The sequence below is a fragment of the Acomys russatus genome, chromosome 22, assembly GCF_903995435.1.
Source record: "Acomys russatus chromosome 22, mAcoRus1.1, whole genome shotgun sequence".
NCBI classification, from domain to species: domain Eukaryota; kingdom Metazoa; phylum Chordata; class Mammalia; order Rodentia; family Muridae; genus Acomys; species Acomys russatus.
The window spans coordinates 9,495,623-9,517,408 of NC_067158.1; the positions used below are offsets into that span (position 1 = coordinate 9,495,623).

The following is a 21,786-nucleotide window of genomic DNA, read 5'->3' on the forward strand; positions in this document are numbered from 1 at the left end:
TGTTCTGGTCCAGTGATCACGTTTTATAACAACTTCATTTGAAGAGTTGTCAGCGCTGCGTTTGCGCACAGCCCAGGAAGCAATCACTCAAGTACAAACACACTCTAGCCGAATCCTCTGAGGGAGAGATTGTGTTACATTTCTTACTATGAAGGGAAAAAAAAATATGGCTTATGAACATTCACCCATTCATGAAATTTCCTGACATAAAGCGGCCCATGCTGCCGGAGGGCAAAAGGAAACGGTGCGGGGGGGGGGGGGGTGGGGGTGCTGTGTCCCACCACTTCTGGGGCACCACTGCGATCAGGAACACGAGGCAGATCGTGCTTACAGCCGGTCTGAGACTGTTTCAGACGCACACCTAGATCCTGATGCTGACAGACGACACATGGGGACAGCATCAGGGCTTGGCATGCACTTTTTTGTCCTCTAAGGACATGTAAATGGGGGAGAAAGCACAGTTCCCAACAGGACGAAGCCAGGGAGGGGCGAGGTCAGTGCTCTCTGGTCTGGCTCTATGGCTGATGGAGCAAAAGCGCAGTCAAATACTTAACTGAGGTGTGCTTTATTTTCAGTACCTGAGAAACCAGAGTTAGAACAGCAAGTACAGAAAAGAAGCTAACAAGTGGAAGTTTTATACTGCATTACATGACAGGAATTACAAACAGAAGCAGTCTGGGGGTGCTGCCTGATATTGGCCAACTCCTCTGAATGCCAGGGAGGAAAACCCGCTAAATAAGTAGGAAGTGTTATTAGCACTTCCTTCATTTTATAGTTAGACACAACAGTAGCATCGAAAACATGGCAGCAGTTCAACTTTGCCAGGGTCACTTCCACCAAGTAAGGCCGGCCACCATCCTAAAACACCTTGAAGAATTTGAAGGCCACCACCCCTGAGTTCCTCCTGAAGGTGACCTCCAGAAGCTGAGGCAAGACCTTCACAGAAATATACAGACATAGTATATTAGCCTAGAGGATGCTGTAACCAGCTTTGCAGCTTCTCACAGGAAAGGACACGGCCATGAGCACTCCTCTCCAGAAGCTGGAGGAAGTTCACGAATTCTATCTTATTTATTTACCTATTTGTTTTGACAGTAAACCCACCCCCACCCCGGGGCCTTCTGCATGCTAGGCAAGCAGTCTGTCTCTGAGCTATGTCCCAGCCATTCATAGATTTTGCTTAAAGGAAACAAATTTCTATATAAAGCAAAGCAGCCAACTTGCCATTGACAGCGACAGGCAGGAAGAGGAATAACACAGCACAGACCAAGCTACTAAGGCACTCACTCATTCGTAATAGCTGCCCTTCCCTAACTTAAGGTTTTAAAAGGAAGGGACTCCGCAAAGTGCTTACCCCTGGCATGAGAACCTGAATTTGATCCCCAGTAACCACAGAAAGCCAGCACAGTGCCTCAAATCCTAGCACAGAAGGATTTTGAAGCTTGCTACCAGCCAGCCCAGACAACACATAAGCTCCGTGTTCTGTGAGCGAGTGTAACAGAAAATAAGGTAGAAAGCGATCATGAAGAAAGACACCTAGAATCAAGCTCTGGCCTCCACACATACCTTCTCTCTCTCTCTCTCTCTCTCTCTCTCTCTCTCTCTCTCTTTTTCTCTCTCACTCTCACTTCTAATTTTTTAAAATTTTTTTAAGATTTATTTATTATTATGTATACAGTATGCATCAGATCACATCATAGATGGTTGTGAGCCACCATGTGGCTGCTGGGAATTGAACTCAGAACCTCTGGAAGTGCAGTCAGTACTCTTAACCACTGAGCCATCTCTCCAGCCCCAATTTTTTTAATTTTTGTTTTTTGTTTTGTTTGGTTTGGGTTTTTCGAGACAGGGTTTCTCTGTGTAACCTTGGCTGTCCTGGACTCACTTTGTAGACCAGGCTGGCCTTGAACTCACAACGATCCACCTGTCTCTGCCTCCCAAGTTCTGGATTAAAGGTGTGCACCACCACTGCCCAGCTATTTTTTTTTTTTTTTCCTTTTTTGGTTTTTTGAGACAGGGTTTCTCTGTGTAGCCTTGGCTGTCCTGGACTGGCTTTGTAGACCAGGCTGGCCTCAAACTCACAGCGATCCACCTGCCCCTGCCTCCCAAGTGCTGGGATTAAAGGCGTGAGCCACCATACCCGGCTAACACACACAATTCTAAAATTGGCTATTTGGGCGTTCTGTTTCCTTTACGTTTAGCAATTTGACACTCTGGTCATAAAGCAATTACAGGTGTACATGAGGAGAAATAGGAGATCTGAAAAACAGAAATGTATGCTCAGAATGGCCAATTGTCTCGTTTTAGTCCACACCCCACGGCTGGACTGCTACACTGCAGCATGCCAGAATATCACCTGCCATATCTAAGCGTGCGGTTTAGGAAGTCACGATGCACTTATGACCCCGCACAGCCATGTGGGGCGCACGAAGGGCTCCGAGAACTCATGGCATTCCCCCATAGGCGACTGCAGCGGGGACTCATTTCGACTTCAAAGACATAACGAATACAAGACTCCGTTCCAGTCCTGCGGCTGACTGAACAGAGAATTCCTTACCCGAGCCTTTTTCCTAGTCATAAAAGAATAAATATTCAAAGTGCATCTTGTTTTGTACCTGAAGAGGTGAGCCACTGGCAGCTGGAAGGCCAAGAATTTATAGTGAAGGACAATTTGAAAGGTTTCAAAGTGTAAAACTCACAGCAGTGATGTCTATTAGTGCTGAAATGACCAACATGAGACCAAAAAAAACCAAAAAAAACAAAAAAAATCCAAGTGTGGAACTGCATGCCTGTAGCCTCTGAGGCAGGAGAGCCGCTGGAGCCAACCTAAGCCACATGGTAACTAATACCCCATCTCAGAAAACAGGAACATCTCACTGAAGATGCAGCTCAGCACTTCCCTAGCATGTGTGAAGGCCCAGGCTCAACTCCCAGCACTTTAATAAACTGAGCACAATGGTGCACACCCTAGGACCAGAAGCTCAGGGTCATCCTCAACTCCATGGCAACTTTGAGGCCGGCTGAAAGAACTGAGACCCTGTCTTTTAAAAAAAAAGTTTAAAAAATTTTTAAAAAACCAACTCTTTTCAAAAACCTTATCCAGTGCTGGAGAGATGGCTCAGTGGTTAAGAGCGCTGCCTCTTCTTCCAAAAGTCCTGAGTTCAAGTCCCAGCAACCACGTGGTGGTTCACAAACCATCTGTGATGTGATCTGATGCCCTCTTCTGGACTACAGGTGTACATACAGGCAGAACACTGTATACATGATAATAAAAAAAATAAATCTTTGGGAAAAAAAAAACCTTATCCACACAAACATTCAATACAAAGTCAGCTGTGTCAAGTGACGTGGTTAACAGCACCAAGCAAGGCTACAACGAGCACCTCGCCACCCCCACCCCCAGCATCCGGTGAGATCCTTTGTCTGTCTCTGCTTCCTCATCAGGGATGGGCAGGCAGCACTGTGGTCACACAGGAGAACATCCTTGTTCTTGGGAGCTGCACTGAGGAACTGACTGTAGGGTCATCATGTCTAAACTGTCACTTAATACAGAGAAGCCGTGGACACGCAGAGGAAGTGGAAGAGAGCCAGGTGGAAAGCCAGCATGGCAGAAGGTCCCTCACCACCAATTCCAGGGAGACGGTAAGGAGCTGTTTGCTGAATCATCCTTTCGGTTGTGGGTGTGATGGCACACTCTGTAATCCTAGCATTTGGGAGGCCCTGAGACACAGGCAGGTGGATTTCTAAGAGATAATGGCCATCCTGATCTACATTGTGAGTTCCAGGCCAGCCTGGTCTACATTCTCATTCAAAAAATAAAAATAAAAAAGTTGGCATGCGCCACCATGCCCGGCTACACACTGGGTTATTTAAGAAACGCTGCATTGACAGTAAATCATTGGCTGGGTATGGTGGCGCACACCTTTAATCCCAGCACTTGGGAGGCAGAGGCAGATGGACTGCTGTGAGTTCAAGGCCAGCCTGGTCTACAAATAGAATCCAAGACAGCCAAGGCTCCACAGTGAAACCTTATCTCAAAAACAAAACAAAACAAAACAAAAAGACAGGTAAGTTTTCTGGCTGCAAGCACTTCAATTAAGGCCAGAACGAAGAGGAGTTAAAAAAACAAACAAACAACAACAACGACAAAAAAACAGTAAATCATTGCATGAGGCCTTCAGTACTGTGCACTTGCTTAGCAGTGGAATGGCCCTGGGCTCCATACTTGGCACCGTAGAGTAGAAGATTTACTTACTTCTTTAAGTAAATCTATCTAGTAAGTCTATGGCCCAACATGCAAAATTCAATTTAGAGAAATGAAAAGGAAGGTGGGAGGGGAGAGAAACTATATTTAAGAGACCCATTAAGCTATTTATCCCTTTATAACAAAAGCAGGGACTAGGGTGATGGCTAGGTGGACAAAGTGATTACTGTGCAAGCATGAGGACTTGAGTTCAAATCCCCAGCACTCTGAAAAGGGAAGCGCGGATGGCGCTTGTCAGTAACCCCAGTGGTGGGGGGTGTAGGCGTGGATGAGCAGATATGAAGCGGGTGGGGCCTGATTAGCCAACTTATGGTAAAAAGGAGAGCAATAGGAGTGTAACCCTGAACGTATGGACATGTGCACCCATGCACACAAAGGCATACACACACCAGACTCCACCCTCTAGCTCCGCCCCATTCCTTCAATACACAGTTTTTTTTTTTTAACTTTATGTTATATTTGTACGTGGTTTGTCTGCGTGTATGAATGTGCACCACATGCATGCTTGGTGCCCACAGTAGTCAGAAGGGGCCATCAGATGCTCTAGGACAGGGGTTACAGACGGTTGGGAGCCTCCATTTGGGTGCTGGGGACCAAACCCAGGTCCTCAGGAACAGTAGCCAGTGCCCTTAACTGCTGAACCATCTCTCCAGCCTCCCACAGAATCCTTACTATAAAAAGGAAAAAAAAAAAAAAAAAACCAGAGAAACCTTACTAAAATTATAGTCTTGTCTCCATGTCAAAGATGAATCATAATCAGTAAGCCTGTACGGATGGGATGCCTTGGAGGACACACGACTCTAATTCTCCAAATTCAAACTTGTGCGAATTATTTAAAGGCACTCCAGTGAGCCTTACATATGAAGAAAAGCTCTCCAAGGTCCAATACATACATTTAAACCAACACTCATTCCTCCATGCCTCTATTTTTCTTTCTTATTAGAAATGTATGTATGTGGCTAAGGTACAAAACATGACTACAAGGTACATAAGACAGAGAAAAAATTAAAAGTCACACACTCCAAAAACCATACTGCAAAGAAAGGTGTGGCTGCTCACACATAAGGCCCAGCACTTGGGAGGCTGAGGAAGGAGGACGTGTGGAATTCAAGGCTAGCCTGGGCTACAGAGCAAGACCCTGGCCCCTCACTTGATCTTAGCCGAAAGAATGAGAAGTGATGAGATCCTGCTGGAAAAAGAAGAAACAAAAGATTCCCATAGCAGAGATGGTCAGGACAAGGCACCTCACAACCTGGGTGGCTTTAATAACAGTTTTATTGATTACACATTAAATGCGTGAATTTGGTAAAGTTTATTTATTTTGATACAGGGTGTCTGAAGTCTTTTCTAGGGTTCTTTGTTGGTTTTTTTTTTAAAACTCAATCCTCCCATCTTAGCCTTTAAAGTAACCTAGATTATAAACATGCACCACTATAGACTCAATTTGGTAATCTCTCCCCCCCCCTTCCACCCTCCTCACTCCTGCCCCCCTCCCTCCTGCCCCCCTCCTCTCGCCCCCCCCCCCGCCTCCTCATCTAGAAGTGGGTGGTATTGGGGATCCAACCTGGGACTTCGCATATGTGAGGGAAATGCTCTACCACTGACGCACATGGCAGCCTGTTTCCTGTTTTGCAACAGGGTTTCAATAAAGTCCAGATCAGTTTCGAGCTCACTGTGCAGCTGAGGGTGACCTTGAACTCCTGATCCTTTAGCTTCCATTTCCTGAGTACTGGCATCATTCAATATCCTGCACATTTTCACCCAGATGTATAACCTTGAAATCATGCAACAGAAACAACGCACATAACCATGGGAGGTAGGCTTTTCAATCAGTTGGGTAAACAAGACAACAAACTGCAGGGGGAAAAAAAGCTCTTCATGGGTGTTTTAAGTCTCTACAAAAGTGCCTTGGGGCTGGAGAGATGGCTCAGAGGCTAAGAGCTCAGGCTGCTCCACCAAAGGTCCAGAGTTCAATTCCCAGCAGTCACATAGTGGCTCACAGCCATCTATAATGAGATCTGGTGCCCTGCAGGTGTTACATGCAGGTAGAAGACTGTATACATAATAAACAAATAAATCTTTTTTATTTTTTAAGTGTCTTAATACTTCAACAGATAAACTGTGAGAGTTTGGACTTTAATCCCCAAATTTAAGTCTAAGAGACAGGAATGCATTTTATTATCCTATCTTAGATGTCATTCCAAATAAAGAAACATATGTATCTAAAAATAAAGACTGTTGGCGTTTCTCTTGTTGTCATGCAGTATTCTATTTATTTGATTTTTTTTTTTTTGGGGGGGGGGGTTAACTACTTATTTTGGTTTTTTGAGACAGAGTTTCTCTGTGTAGGCCTGGCTTTCCTGGGTTCACTTTGTAGACCAGGCTGGCCTCGAACTCACAGTGCCTGCCTGCCTCTGCCTCCCTGAGGGCTGGGATTTACAGGCATACAACACGCCTGGCTTTGTATTTGAATAGGACACCTATGGAAGAAGAGTGGAAGAGTGTTTGCTTAGAGTTCACGAGGCCTTATTAGGTCTAGTTTCCAGAACTAAATTACAATAGTAAAAATAAGGGTAGCAGGCCTGTTGGCTAATTCCAAAGCAAAAATAATTTAGAAAGATTATTTACAAATTACAGCAATATATTCAGACTTCTTAAGTTTGCCAAATCAGGCCTAGGTATACCCACATGGCAGACAGGTCTATTCTAGGCAACGCTGGGGGGCAGGGGAGAATGTCTTTAGTAACTGCCAAAAGGCTGCCTCTTCATGCTTCCTCAGGGAACTCCCCTGGTCTCCAGCACCTTCCCAGCAGTGGACTCAGTAATCTACCCACAGTGTGTCTATAAACTCAATTCACACGTGCAGTTTCTGCTTCCCAAAGGGGCAGGGAGGATCATTAAGAGCCAAGAGGCCTGCTCCACTTTTCACGGCGTCCCCACTGAGAGTCTGTATAGGAGCTGGAGATGAGACTGTTCTTTGTCCAAGACACAAAGCCTTAGCCTACGTTACTACACTTAAAGGACGGATTCCCAAGAAGCCCCACCCGGGACTCCCAGGGGGCAGGTCCGCTGGATCTAGGACTTGTCTTACTACTGCAGTACACGCCAGACTTTGTATTATGTACATTACATATGGTCCAATATAAGGGATTTAATTTCTTTCTTTCCCCATAAATTAATTAGCTAACTAATTTACTTTACAATACCCATTGACGCCTCCCCTTTCTCCTCTTCTCCCAGTCCGTCACTCTCCCCCCCCCCCCCCCCCCCCGCTCACTCCCTCTAGCCCCCCACCTCCACCCCCACTCTTTCTCTGAGGAGAAAGGGAGGTCTTGCATGTATATCAACAGCCTTGGCATATCAAGATGCAGCAGGACCAGGCCCATCTTCTCCTATTGAGGCTAGACACGGTGGCCCAGTTAGGGGAAAGAGGTCCAAAGGCAGGCCACAGAGTCAGAGGCAACCCCTGCTCCAGCTGTTAGGGGAGCCACATGAAGACCAAGCTGCACATCTGTTACATCTGCGTCAGAAGCCTAGGTCTGTCCCATGCATGCTCTCTGGTTGGTGGTTCTGTTTCTGTGAACCTCTACGGTCCTGGGCTAGTGGATTTTGTAGGTCTTCTTGTGGTGTCCTTGACCTCTTTGGCTCTTTCAATCCTTTGCCTCCCTCGTCCACAGGACTTCCCAGGCTGACACTATTAAGCACATTCTGCTATGCTTGCAGACAGGAGCCTAGCACAACTGTCCTCCGAGAGGCCTCCCCCAGCAACTGATGGAAACAGATGCAGAGACCCACAGGCAAACATTAGGGATTTAATCTCTTTGCAGAGATCTTTTGTCTCTAAGTGGACCACAGGCATCAGTGTGGAAAGATGCCATGTCTTACTATGCTCCCAAGAACCTAGGGCATGTATTAAATATTCATGAATAAAAAAATAATTCATGACAATCACTGTATGCTATATGAAATGCTATTTGTACTTTAGAAAACACAGGTATACTCACTCTGTTATCTGAGACAGAGTGAACACTGATAGCTTCATTTGTGCAGGAAATTACAGAAGAGCAGTCACTGAAGCAAAACCTTAGCTCCCACTGTACAGCAGTAGGCAAAGCAAACTCAAGGTTTTCTCGTTAATTGTTTAACACTGCTGGCCCGTCTACATGGCCACGTTCCAATTGTGAAACATTCATTGTTACTATCCCACCCCCACCCCCACCCCCAAGGAAACAAAGGAACAGGAGAAAACAATTTTAAAAGTCCAATAAAAATCTAGGAAAACTTCCAGACCATGGCCGTCATAAAGTTTTCCAGGGTTAAAAAATAAGGAAGACTCATGGTTTCTGGGAGAAACTGACATCGTTGTGTTTTGATGTCTCCACTCAAATTCAAATAAAAACTGTTTACTCAAATGGATTTTGTGGTCAGAATTGGGATTCCCTTTATACAAAATCAAAGCACGTAAAATCCACATTAAGACTCTTTCCTGTTATCATTTCATTGTTGTACAATGTTTCATTGTGGCGGCTCCAAACAGCAGCTACCAGGCTCTGACCTTCCCTAGACCCTCCTGAGCTGGTTTCCAGAGTCGGGATATGCCCTTCCTTTCCTCGTTCCAACACCACACTGCCTAGCTCGCCGGCATTAGGGACTCTAAAATATAGTGTGTTGAATTTTATTTGAAGTAAGTGAAATGTAACAGCAGGGATAGGAAGCCGGCTCAGCAGTTAAGATCACTGGCTGCTCTTCCAGAGAACTTGTGTTCAATTCCCAGCACTTGCAGGGTGGACTCGCAACCATTTGTAACTGCAGTTCAAAGGGATTTGATGCTTTTTTTCCCCAGTCTTCCCAGGCACCAGACACATTCATGCAGGCAAAATAACTATACACATAAAATTAAATTAAAGAAAATTAAAGGTAGATTTAATTAAAAATTAAAAGTAGCAACAGACTGTTTTCTAAATCAGAAGGAAGAGCCCGGCAGCCTTGTTGGTGGCCATCTATGGTTCCAGCACTCACCGAGAGGGCTGACATAGCAGGATCAAGAGGCCCAGGTCAACCTGACTAGAAGTAAGTTCAAGGCCAGCCTGAGCAACATAGTGTGACCCTGTCTCAAAAGAGAGGCCTGTTCGTTTTCTGATTTGTGACGTCTGAATAACGTCAAGAAGTTTCAGAGAACAGTAAACATTCCAACCAGGTCAAAGATTGTGGTCCTTGGGACACTTTACTCACAGGATTTTTATGGATGTATTTCTTTGAAAGACAAATATGTCTGAAGGGATAGCTTAGCAACAGGGCAGCTGCCGCATGTGCTTTAGGGGCTGGTTTTCAGCATCACAAAGAAAGAAAGAAAGCACTTACTTTCATGCTCTGATTTTCTAGGTAAAAGAAGCCTTCAAATCCAGACAACAGTTAACCCAAAGGGGACATTTCATTGGAGTTAAAGCCGACAAAGACAGTAACAGTGATGTGACTTCAGCAGGGACATTAATCATGCAACAGTGTGAGTCTGGAAAATTTCACAGTGGACAAGGTCTGATGTCCCGACACAATTTCAAGAGTTTAAAACAAAACAAAAAGAGCTGTTCCTCCCCATGCTGTGATATTCTCAGGAAAGTCACCCGCAACACGGTTGGGACTGTCACCATACACAAAAGAAAGCTTATAAACTCACCGATCACTTGGCATGGAGTAAAACAAAGCTCCATGTCTGGGCCTTTTTTTTTTTTTTTTTTTTGGTTTTTCAAGACAGGGTTTCTCTGTGTAGTCTTAGCTGTCCTGGACTCACAATGATCTACCTACCTCTGCCTCCTCAGTGCTGGGATTAAAGTTGTGCACCACCATGCCCGGCTGTCTGAGACACTTTACAGTAATGTCAATACAAAACAAACAAACAAACAAACAAAAACCAGGCTGTAGGCCTCCCCCCATAAAACAGATTAATAGGAAAATCAGTAAGTGATAAAGATGGTAACTTTTTTTCTGTCACTATCTCTCTCCAGTACTTTGAGACATGCCTTAGGCTTACAGCGTGGCCTTGAAACGTGTGCAGGTCAGATGATCAATGCTCGTCGGTCTATAAGACAAAGAAAATCTTTCTACAGAAAAGGCTCTTCCATTGGTCTAATAAGGCAGTCTAAAATAACGGAGAGCTTCAACTCTGTATGCTCTGCATCGGCAAACGTACAGAGAGCTTGTGGGGAAAATTACTGTGACCAAGAGCTGCAACAATTGTGGAAAGAGTAAGCAAAAGTAAGAAAGATGTCACACGCATGCACACGCATGCACACACATGCACACACATACACATCCTTGTGTGCGCACACACAAATAAATGCACACACACGCACAAATGAGTGAAAGCCGATTCAGAAATAGCAAGAACATTGAAAACAATTTAACAACAAAGGGCTGTGAGAAACAATACTTAAAAGGTGGGATATTTTGATATTTCATATATTAAAAGTAAACATTTGGTGCTAAGGGGTTATTCATACCATCACACAAATCATCCTATCAATATGGAATTTAAATTCAAAACCAGAGAATGAATGAAATTGCTGCCTATTGGCTGGTGAACAAAGAGGTGAGTTTTGGGGCTTTTTGTCTTGTGTTGAAGTTCATCCCTGGGAGCAGGCTGGCGCAGCTGCAGCTAAGAGCGACTTCAGTTCCCAGCACCCATGCGAGGTGGCTCTCGCCTGTCTAACTCCAGTCTCAGGTGATCCTAGACGGCTAGCCTCCCAGGCACTGCGCTCGCAGGCGCATCCCTCCACAGAGTAACACACATGCATGCAACCCAAAACAAATCATGAAACAAAGAGTTGCTTCTTTTGTTGGGGGTGGGGGCTGTAGCTCGGTGGCAGAGCATCTGTTTGGCATGTATGAAGTGCACAGTTCAATTCCAGCAGTCAGTTTTTTTTCTGCTTAGAAAACTCACATGGGGGGCGCGGGGCGGTGGTTACTATTCATTAGCCTCAGTACTGATCAGACTCAATAATAGTTCTGTATAGGGCTCACTTGTTTAAATAGGTCCTATTCTGAGTCCACTAACATTCTTCTCTCACTTTAAAGGAGGAATAATATCCTAAGGCTGTGATAACTGCTAATAACGAGAGAAAGAGTAAAGCTGAATTCTGACAAATTTATCTAACAGGCTAACTCAAAGCCTATTTTTTTGAGACAGAATCTCGTGAGGCCCAGACAGACCCTGAACTCACCAGGTAGCTGGAACTCCTGATCCTACTACCCCCACTTGCCAAGTGCTAAGAGGTAGGCATGTGCCACCAACGCCCAGGTACCTTCTAATATTTATTTTTGTATTTATTTGTTTGAGACTGGGTTTCTCTGTGTAGCCCTGGCTGTGCTGGAACTCGCTCTGTAGACCAAGCTAGCCTCAAACTCAGAGGTCCAACTGCCTCTGCTTCCCGAGTGCTGGTGGATTAAAGGTGTGTGCTACCATTGCTCGGTCTTACCTTCTAATTTTTAAAGATTCTTAAATCCTGTAGCCCTGTAATCCCAACACTTGGAAGAAGGTGGCAGGAAGATCAAGAGCTCAAGACCAACCTGGACTACATGAGACCTAGTCTTAAAGAAAACAAACAAACACACAAACAAACAAAAAGCAAGCTGCCCATGATGGCACGCGCCTATAATCCCAACATTCGGGAGGCAGAGGCAGGAGGATCTCTGTGAGCTCAAGACCAGCCTAGTCTACAAAGAGAGTTTCAGGACAACCAGGCCAATCCCAGAGAAACCTTGTCTCAAAAAAAGAAAGACAAAAGTAAAGGCAAGGCAGGAAGATCTTTAAAGTTTATCTTTTTCGTATGTGCCTTCATTTGTCTCCTTAAGTAAAAAGAATTAACTGGGATAAAATAAATCCTCCAAGCCACTCTACTCTGAAGTGTGTATGTACATTCTACTGCAGTCAAATGGTACAAAATAACTGAGCACAAAGAGTGGTCCTAAAGCCGAGTACTCGCTTTGAGAGGAACTAATTGATAAATTTTTCTTTCTTTTTAAACTTTCTCTCTCTTTTTGTTTGTTTTGAGAAGAAATCTTAAGCCTGGCTCAAATGAATGGAAAAAAATATATATATATATTTAAATATATTTAAATTTAAATATATATATTTTAAAATATATATATATATATATTTTTTTTTTTTTTTCATGTTCACTGCTGTTTTGTCTGCAGGTGTATCTGTGTGAGTGTGTCAGAAGCCCTGGAACTGGAGTCACAGATGGGTATGAGCTGCCATGTGGCCGCTGAGAACTGAACCTCAATTCCTCTGGAAGAGCAGCCAACACTCGCACTCTTAACTGCTAAGCCATCTCCCCAGCCCCAAGCCTGGCTCTAGACTTATGGGGTTTTTTTTGTTTCTTTTCCTATGGGGGTTGGGGGGGTTGGGGAATGATATTAGAAACTGAACTGGGCTCTGTACTTTTTTTTTTTTTAAGATTTATTTATTTTTTGTGGATGTTTTGCCCGCATGTTTGCCTGTGTACCTGTGTGAACAGAGGCCAGAATAAGACTATGGGTCCTCGAGAACTGGCCTTATAGGTGACTGTGAGCCATTCGTTGTGTTGGTGCTGGGGACTGAACACAGGTCCTCTGGAAAAGCAGTCAGTGTTCCTAATCACCAAGCCTTGTCTGCAGCCCCTGAACTTCTTTTATACAAAACATATTTTAAGCCTGGCGGAGTGGCACATGCCCTAATCCCAGCACTTAGGAGGCAGAGGCAGATCACTGAGTTGCTGCCAGCCTGGTCGACAGAAAGAAAGCCTGTCTGGAGAAACAAACAAAACAAAACAAAAACCATATTCCAAACCAGGCATGGTGGCCCAGGCTTATAATCACAGCATTTGGGAGGCTGAAACAAGAACTATCCTAAGTTCAAGACTGATGTAGTCTTCAGGGTGGGTACCAGCCACGGCCCAGAGAACAGTAAAAGGGAGAGGATCACAGGAAGGATGCTAGAAAAAATAGCATCGTGCTTAAACGCATTCAGTAAAAAATATGAGGCCTTCCATTTCCAGACCAGATACTTAATGTACCTTTAAATCCCTTTATTTGACAAGTGTGTGTGCGTGTGTAAGGGCAGTCTTCGAGAGTCGGTTCTCTCCTTCTACCATGTGCGTCGCATAGATGTGACTAATCAGGACCCTTATCCAGGAGCCATCTCACAGGCCCTAGAAATTCTTTTTTCAAGTTTTGTTCAGATTCACCGGGTGTAGTAGCTCACACCTGTAATCCCAGCACTGGGGAGACTGAGGAAGGAAGATGGCTGAGAGCACCAGACCAGCCTGGACCACACAGTTCCTGGCCAGCCATGGCTGAAATCCAAACACTCAGAAAGCTGAAGCAGGAGGACCATGGGTTTCCGTCTAGCCAGGAGAACTGGTTCTGCCTTTAAAAAAAGAGGACACACGCCAGGTGGTGGTGGTGCGTGCCTTTAATCCCAGCACTCGGGAGGCAGAGGCAGGTGGATGGCGGTGAGTTCGAGGCCAGCTTGGTCTACAAAGCAAGTCCAGGACAGGCAGGGCTACACAGAGAAACCCTGTCTCGAAAAAATAAAAAACAAAACAAGACACATTTCCTGCAATTTGATTATTCTAGCCAGTGAAAATGCAATATAGTCAACTACACCACGGAGCGTGATTTGATTAAACAAGGGATTGTATACACGGAATTCCCTGGTTGCAGACGATACCTTATGAGTTCAAGAAGGTAACAATGCTATAAAACGCAGCCATACCCCTGATTTTTTATAAGTGAAGATCCTTCTTTCAGTTCATACATTTTATAACTTCAGAGAGCACAGCAAGCAGGCTACATATTATTGACAAGCAAAATATAAAGGCTCTATAAACAATGCAGGGAGTAGGCCCATGAAATTTGTTTGTTTAAAAAAAAAATGTGCTTCCCAATTATGTAATGCCGATTAAAAGGTGGAGAAGTTTGACAGCTGTCTCACTCTCCTGATTCCACACAGGCCCACGGTTATCCCCACCACACCAGGGCTGCGGCCACCTCAGCAGCTGACTGTTAGCAAGACTGCTGAGGAGAAAGAGTTGGATTCCTCAATGGAAACAGAAGCAAGGTTTCAGTCTCTGAGGGCGTGCCACCATGTGAGACTCAAGACATTCTTCTCTCTATTAATTCTGAAGCAAAGAATTATACCCCTGTCACCATTCGAGACATTCAAAAATCCAATTTGTATGGTTCACGTTAATGAATAATAGCATTCAACTCAATGACAGAAAGGTTAAAAGTCAGAAGGGGTTGTGATTAAAACCTGGACATGTCAGGTAACAAAAGAAGCCATTAGATACCCTTTTTCAGATTATTTCAATTTAATCTTCAAAGTTAAAAAAAAATCTATTAATAAAAAACTAAGTTATAAATATCATTTACTCTCTAAACACTAAAATAAAGTAGAAATTATTTTTTTCTCCCCCCCCCCCCCCCCCCCCGCCACCAGTGCTGGGATTAAAGGCACGAGTAACCATACCTGGCAAATAAAATAAATTTTCAGTTCGACAAGTAACAGTATCCTCTACAGGACCCCACTTAAAATGTACATTCAACTAAAACAACATGAAAAAAACTGTTTAACTAATTCCACATAGTTACTCATTTCTTTGTTGGTTTTGGTTTTGGTTTGTTTTTTTGTTTTTCCAGACAGGGTTTCTCTGTGTAGCCTTGGCTGTCCTGGACTCATTTCTTTATACACCAGGTTCTTTGCTAGGCACCAGCAATGACCTCAGCAACAAAACACTACTGTTACCTTCACAAATCTTGTTGTAAAGGAGAAAACCACAGACAACAACCGTCATGTGATTTCTTTTTTCTTTTTTTTTTTTGGGGGGGGGGGCGGGGGTTCGAGGCAGGGTGTCTCTGTGTAGCCTTACCTGTCCTGGACTCACTTTGTAGAGCAGCCTGACCTCAAACTCACAGTGACTCGCTTGCCTCTGCCTCCCAAGTGTTGGGATTACAGACGTGCGCCACCACGCCCGGCTCCATCATATGATTTTTATAACAAGATTATCATCGAGGCAGATAGATGCTACTATGCAAATGTAAAGGAAAGAATTCCAACAACAGTGCCTCACACTTGTAATCCTAGCACTCAGGAGGCTAAACAGGTGTGAAGCTAGCCTGGGCTAGAGTGAGAGAGCCTATCTCAAAAAAAAAAAAAAAAAAAAGAGGAGGAGGAGGAAGAAGAAGAAGTAGTGAAAGTCATCCAGAAAACTAAAAAGTATTTTTCAAAATGATGGCTCACTATATAATCCCCGTTAGCCCTTAATTTCTGATCATTTTGCCTCAGCCTCCTGCATGTCACGATCATGGGTATATTACAATGTGTCTTGCCCAATAACCAAGTTTCCTTCCTTCCCTTTTGTGTATGTGTGTAGGTGCATGTATGTGCATACACACAGAAGTCAGAGGACAGCCTCAAGTATCACTGTTTACACACTACCTACTTTGTTTTGGAGACAAAGCCTCTCACTCGGCTGGAACTTGCCAAGTAGGCTAAGCTGGCCGGCCGTGAGCTGGTGGCCTGTTGCTGCTTCTGCAGCACCGGGCTTGCAGCATGCTTACCAGAACCCAGCTTTTCAGTGTGGGGTCTGGGGGTTCTAATCCAGGTCACTGTGCTTATAAAACAAGCAACTTACCAAATGAGCTCTCTCTGTCTCCGTCTCTCTCTGTGTGTCTGTCTGTCTGTCTCTCTCTCTCTCTCTCTCTGGCCTTTGGAAGGGATTCTGGGGCAATGTCTAGCTATGACGTCCCGGCTTCATAGAACTTTCTGTGTAGACCCCAGATGGCTTCAAACTCACCCCCTCCACCCCTGGAGTACTGGCCTACAGTGCTACCATATCTGGCTTCTAATAACTGGATTTCTTTAAAGTTTCACATAAACTCCAGTTAGACATCAGGTATATTTATAAAAGTCTGCTGCTATTATGAACAGCAATGATTATCTTTCTATACATTTTTTAAAACCCATATACTGAGGCTAAGAATGTAGGTCAGTGATGGAGCACTTACTTTTACATAGGCAAGGTCCTAGGTTCGATTCCCTAAACACGCTTCTTTTTTAAAAGTCACCTGTACACGCTGGGGGGTGGTGGTGCATGCCTTTAATCCCAGCACTTGAGAGGCTGAGGCAGATGGATCACTCTGAGTTCGAGGCCAGCCTGGTCTACAAAGCGACTCTAGGACAGTCAAGGCTACACAGAGAAACCCTGTCTCAAGGGAAAAAAAAAAAAAAAAAAAAAGGCATGCATACACAAGAAACTTGGCAGCACTAAACTTGGGAAGACATACCAAACACTGTTCAAACTCTCTGCACCTTTCTCATCTCCACAGTATGGAGCAGGTACTGCCTCTGCTCTCATTTTATAAATCAAATATCTCTAATTCGGACAAGGGCACAGAGGTGGCAAAAGGAAATACAGAGCCTTGGACCTACAGGGCCTCATTCAAGGACGATCTCTTTTTCACATGGTTTTGGGTTTTGCTTCCTGTTTGGTCTGCATGTCCTAGGCTCAGGCCATCCTCCTGCCTCAGCCTCCCTAGCAGAAGGGCTTCTGGTTAGCACTAGCAGCCTGGTCCCACAGCCCTAGTCTTTATTTTCCTGTGTTTATGGTATGCGTGTGTCTGTTGAGTTCCTATGTCTGTGGGGAGGCATGTGCTCGTGTACGTGGAGGTCAAAGGTCGAGATCAGGCACCTGCCTCAGTTTTTCTCTCTTTCTTTCTTCTTTCTTTCTTTCTTTGAGACAGGGTTTCTCTGTGTAGACCTGGATTTGATTTGTAGACCAGGCGGGCCTCGAACTCTTTACAGGCCTGCGCCACCACGTTCGGCCTCACTCTTTCTCCACTGCTCCTTGACCTAGGTAGGGTCTCTCGGCTAGTCTAACTACCTAGTTTGCCAAGAGTCCCTGTCCCCACCTCTCAGGGCTGGGATTCCAGGAAAGCTGCCACATTTCTGTGGGTAGTGAGAACCCGAATTCAGGAAACGGACAACCAACTGAGCATGAGCAGTCTCCCCTGTGCCCAGGGCTTCACTCTTAAATACAGACCCCTATCTTCCAACTATGCCGTGGTCTATGGGAAGCCTTCCATTAACCCTTGGGGGGGGGGTCTTTTAAAAGTAGTCTTTCTGGATAGACACCTGGAGAAAACCACTACGGCCAGAGTATTTGAAATTTGTCCAAGGTCACAGAGCCAGTGAGAAGGACCGATAGTGGCAAAATTCAAAATCACACAGCAGAGGTCCCCTGCACTGTGAAGCTTCACCCTCATGGGGGAAAAAAATAAATCACAGGATAAATGTATTGAACAATCCAAAAAGGCTTTGTGTTAGCCTTCCTGAAACACACGGAAAAGGCCTTGGAGCTGGGGACAAGCACGTCTTAAAAGCAGCATTTACATTTACATGTAAGTCACTTTTAACTCCACCACTTTGGACTGATCACAGCCACACTTCTGCTCTTTAAAAAGAAAGCTTTCTGTAGCAACTTGGCAGATTTCAGTTCAGGAACAGTCTATTCTTTAAAATTAAATTTAGTAACAACTTATTCTGGTTAGTCTGAAAGGGAAGAAGAATATGACTACTAAGAGGCCTTTGCTGTACTTTTAATATTTCCAAACATGTTTGGTTTGGCCTAATTTAAATCTTGTGGCCAACTAGTGCAGAACTCGATTTCAAGGGTGTAATATTACTTAAAACTACGGAATTCTAAAGAGCAAACTCGGAAGCCAATTGGAAGCACCCGTTTCTTATCATCATTTTATCTCAAAATAACTATTAAAGATCCATAAGCTAAGACTCTCTCCTCGTGAAACAGGGAGGGGTTGGCATTTTCAGTTTAGAGGCACTTAAGATGGAGAATCCAAGTTAAAAATTGAAGGAATTCTGCAGAATAACAGTGTTTAAATCGTCAAGAACACAAAAGATGTATGCCCAAGGAAACAGCATCTATACGGCTCTTCTAGCCACAAAGCTCAGCACTGTGTCCAGTGACTGAGAAAGACGAAACCGTGCGTTGCAATGCCTCCCTAGAAGAGAGGAGAACCGAAGCGGACATCTCCTGCTGGATTCCCATCTTACCTTGCTCTCTCTCCAACAGGTTTTAGACTTCATAACCTTTAATACCGAATTCACATTTTTTTTTCCAGAAGAAACCCCACAAAACTGCTTCAAAATAAAAGCGCTAAGTAATGCCACTAGGCAACCAAGTCTTCTATTTCAACATGCATTCAAATTAAAACACCTTTGGCTTTGTCTTTATTGAATGAAAGTTAACTTTGATTTAGAGGAAAATGTGCCCGTTAGGCATTTTTCACTTTTTTTGCAGGGCACTCAGTCATCGGATCACGTCGCTGACTATTACTGCTCACTTAGGCATTCAAAAGACAGAGAGCATGCCAACACCAATTATTTTACAAGCGGCATAATGCCCCGCTAGTGGAAGTCTGGCAATACCTACTTGTACAGCAAGACAGGAGAAGGAGGGTGTCAAGGGAGGGGCGGAGGAGGGGGGGAGGGAAGGAGGGAGTCGCCTCCTCAAATCCACGCGGAACCGGGAACCTCCAGCCACAACCTGATCCCTCCCCTTCCCAAAAGTGGCCGGACCACCACATTTTTTTTTTCAGACCACCCCACCCAAAACCCCGCTCGGTACTCACCTTCCACGAAGAAGTGGGCGCCGGGTCCAACCCCCGGGTGGGTCGTACGGCCGCGGGGAGAGGACGTCGGTCGGCGCGTCCCTTGGTGAGGGACGGGGGATCCCGACGAGTGGGAGCGCGGAGGAGCGGGAGGAGGAGCAGGGTGGGGGCGCCCGCTCCTAGGGAGCCCGCTGGTCCTCCACCGCTGCCCCGCGGAGGAAAGCCGACCGAGTGATGGACTGACTGTCGGGGTTACGGCGGGGACGGGCGAGGCGGGCTAAAGGGGCAAGACCACGCGAGGACTGGACGGGAGAAGGCAAGAAGCTGCTCGGGGTCTAGCCCATGCCGTGGCGGCTTGAGGGCAGAGGCTGGCTGAAGGCAAGTTGCTGCGGCTGGCGAGATGCTGGAGGAGGGCGCACCGGGAGGAGTACAGCCAGCCAGCCATGGATAGCGGGGCGCCGAGAGCAGGGGCAGCCGGCGGCTGGGAGGACCGCCCGCTCGGCTCGCTCAAGACATTTAATTGGACTGATAGGTTGTGCAGTGACTCACAGACTTTAAAGAGTCCTAGGGCAGTCCCCGCCCAGCTGGACCGGGAAGAAGCGGCTGGGCGGGCGGGGCAGGGGGCCGGGGAGAGCCGCGAGGGAGGAGGCGGCGGGGCGGGAACGCAGCGAGGATAGCCAGTGGCAGGTCGCGCCTCCGTGACGGACGTGATCGTAGACCAATGGGGATAGGGCTCGCTAGGTGGCTGGCTTCGCCCCTGGCCCAATGAGTCTTCTAAGGACACTGTCGTGCACCGGGCGGGGGAAGTGATGGGGGTAGGGAGAGGTGGGTGGACGTTGAGCAAGGGGGAGGAGAAAAAGAGCCGCGGGAGACCCGCGGAGTCACTCTGCCCTCCCCGTTCTAGAAGTGCGCTTTCCGCCAATCCGAGCGCCATCTGGGGGTGATGGACGCCGGCCTGGGGCCAATGAGGAGGAGATGCTGGCGCGGAGGAGCGGGCGGGCCCCGCGCCCTCGCTCCCTCCTCCCGCGCGGTCCTCCAGCTCTCCCGGCCCGGGTCAGTCACGCAAGTAACCGTGTGAGAGCCGGGCGGGGCAGGACGGGGCGGGGCAGGGCGCAGCGGCGCAGCTGCCGGCGTGAGCCCGGTACAGCTAGAGGGGCGAGCATGAGGACCTCTTCCAAAACCGGGGGGCAGACCCTGCGGCCAACCCCAGGGCGGTTGGATTCGATCCAAACTTGATCCGTGTCCATGCAGTGTCCACTCCTAAAACAGCCCCGGTGGGCACGTGCTCTGGGATTCGAGGAGCCAGAGACGCGCGAGGCGTGGCGATCACTTTGGCCCAGGATTTGCCCGTTTTGTGGGGAAGTCGCCTAGGGTGTGGACAGGTTGAAACAGCTCCTCAGTACACATGTTTCTTTATTGGGTTTCTGGAAGACACTTCTTAACCTGGCTCGAACGACTCTGTTGTGGCTCTGCAGTACGTGTGAATCTTAGCTTTCTCCAAATGGCCCTCTGCGCTCTCTCCCACTTCCTCACCCTGAACCTAAGGCAGTGCCTGGGTGCACCTCCTCGGTACTCACTCCCAGGAGCCTTGGCGTGTCTCAATATTTTTGGCTGCTGTCCATTAAACACTTCACAGATGTTAACCCTTTGCACACACTAGTATTTGAATGAAGTGCCCCCCCCCCAAAAAAAAAGCAAACACGCTGGGCGAAACCCATCTTCTTACCCTACAGAAATGCATTCTGTTTCTTTTGGGTCTTGCTGGAGACAGTCTTGCTACCTGGCCCTGGTAGCCCGGGCTGGGCCTTAAACTTGTTTCATCCCTACTGGCCTTGGCTTTCTCAGCTTCCCGGATTCAGAGTTGTTTTCTGGAGCCTGTTCAAACAGCTGCATTCCTATTCAGATCTACTAGAATACCCCAACATCCACTTTCAACACAAATCAAGTACTAGTGAAGACAACAATGTTGCTTGAGGGTCTTAAGGGTTTTTTCTCCCCAGGGAACTGAAATCCACAGTGGTATGGAAATGAGAAAAAAATAAATGAAGACGAAGATTTACTCTAATCACATCGGGGGTTCATTAATTGTGGAAACAGACCATTCCGGAGCTTAGTGTGACACAGCCCTACCCCATGATTTTTTTTTTTCCTGGAGTCCAGAATCTGCTAACGAAAAAGCTGTGCCAGAAACTTCTTTTTTTTTTTTTTTTTTTTTTTTTTTGGTTTTTCGAGACAGGGTGCCAGGAACTTCTTGTAGCACACATCTCATATATGCATTGTCCCTTAATATGTTGAAACCACTTTGGAGCTACGCAGTGCAGGGGACCCACCTTTAATAGAAGGTGAAGAACAGCGTTAGCCAGGTCATCCTATGAAAAGCTAAACCTAGCCGGGCGTGGTGGTGCACGCCTGTAATCCCAGCACTCGGGAGGCAGAGGCAGGCGGATCGCTGTGCAGGCGGATCGCTGTGAGTTCGAGGCCAGCCTGGTCTACAAAGTGAGTCCAGGACAGCCAAGGCTACACAGAGAGACCTTGTCTCGAAAAACCAAAAGAAAAAAGAAAAAAGAAAAAGAAAAGCTAAACCCACCAGATTCCTCACAGCTGCAAAAGCGCTGTGTGTCTAATCTGAGTTACTGTACTACATTTTAGTTTATGCACATGCGTGTTTGCTTGCATGTATTTGTGTGTTCTACGTTAGTGCCCATTGCCTGTAGAAGGCAAAAGAGGGCATTGGATTCCCTGGAACTGGGGTCAGCGAAGGCCGCTCACAGCTGTCCTGGTGCTGGGAATCAAATCTGGGTCCTCTGCAAGAGCAGCAAGTGCCCTTAACTGCTAAGCCATCTCTCCAGCCC

At 46.2% G+C, this 21,786-nt stretch overlaps 1 protein-coding gene across 1 annotated transcript in view; it reads right to left on the reverse strand.

The window, feature by feature from the left end:
- Sertad2 (SERTA domain containing 2) overlaps positions 1-19,468 on the reverse strand; it is a 108,370-nt gene extending 88,902 nt beyond the window's left edge. Inside the window, exon 1 of the mRNA XM_051165354.1 lies at positions 18,956-19,468. The gene's annotated coding sequence lies outside the window, so the exon portion shown is untranslated. The remainder of the gene's footprint in view (positions 1-18,955) is intronic.
- Positions 19,469-21,786: the final 2,318 nt, after the last annotated feature.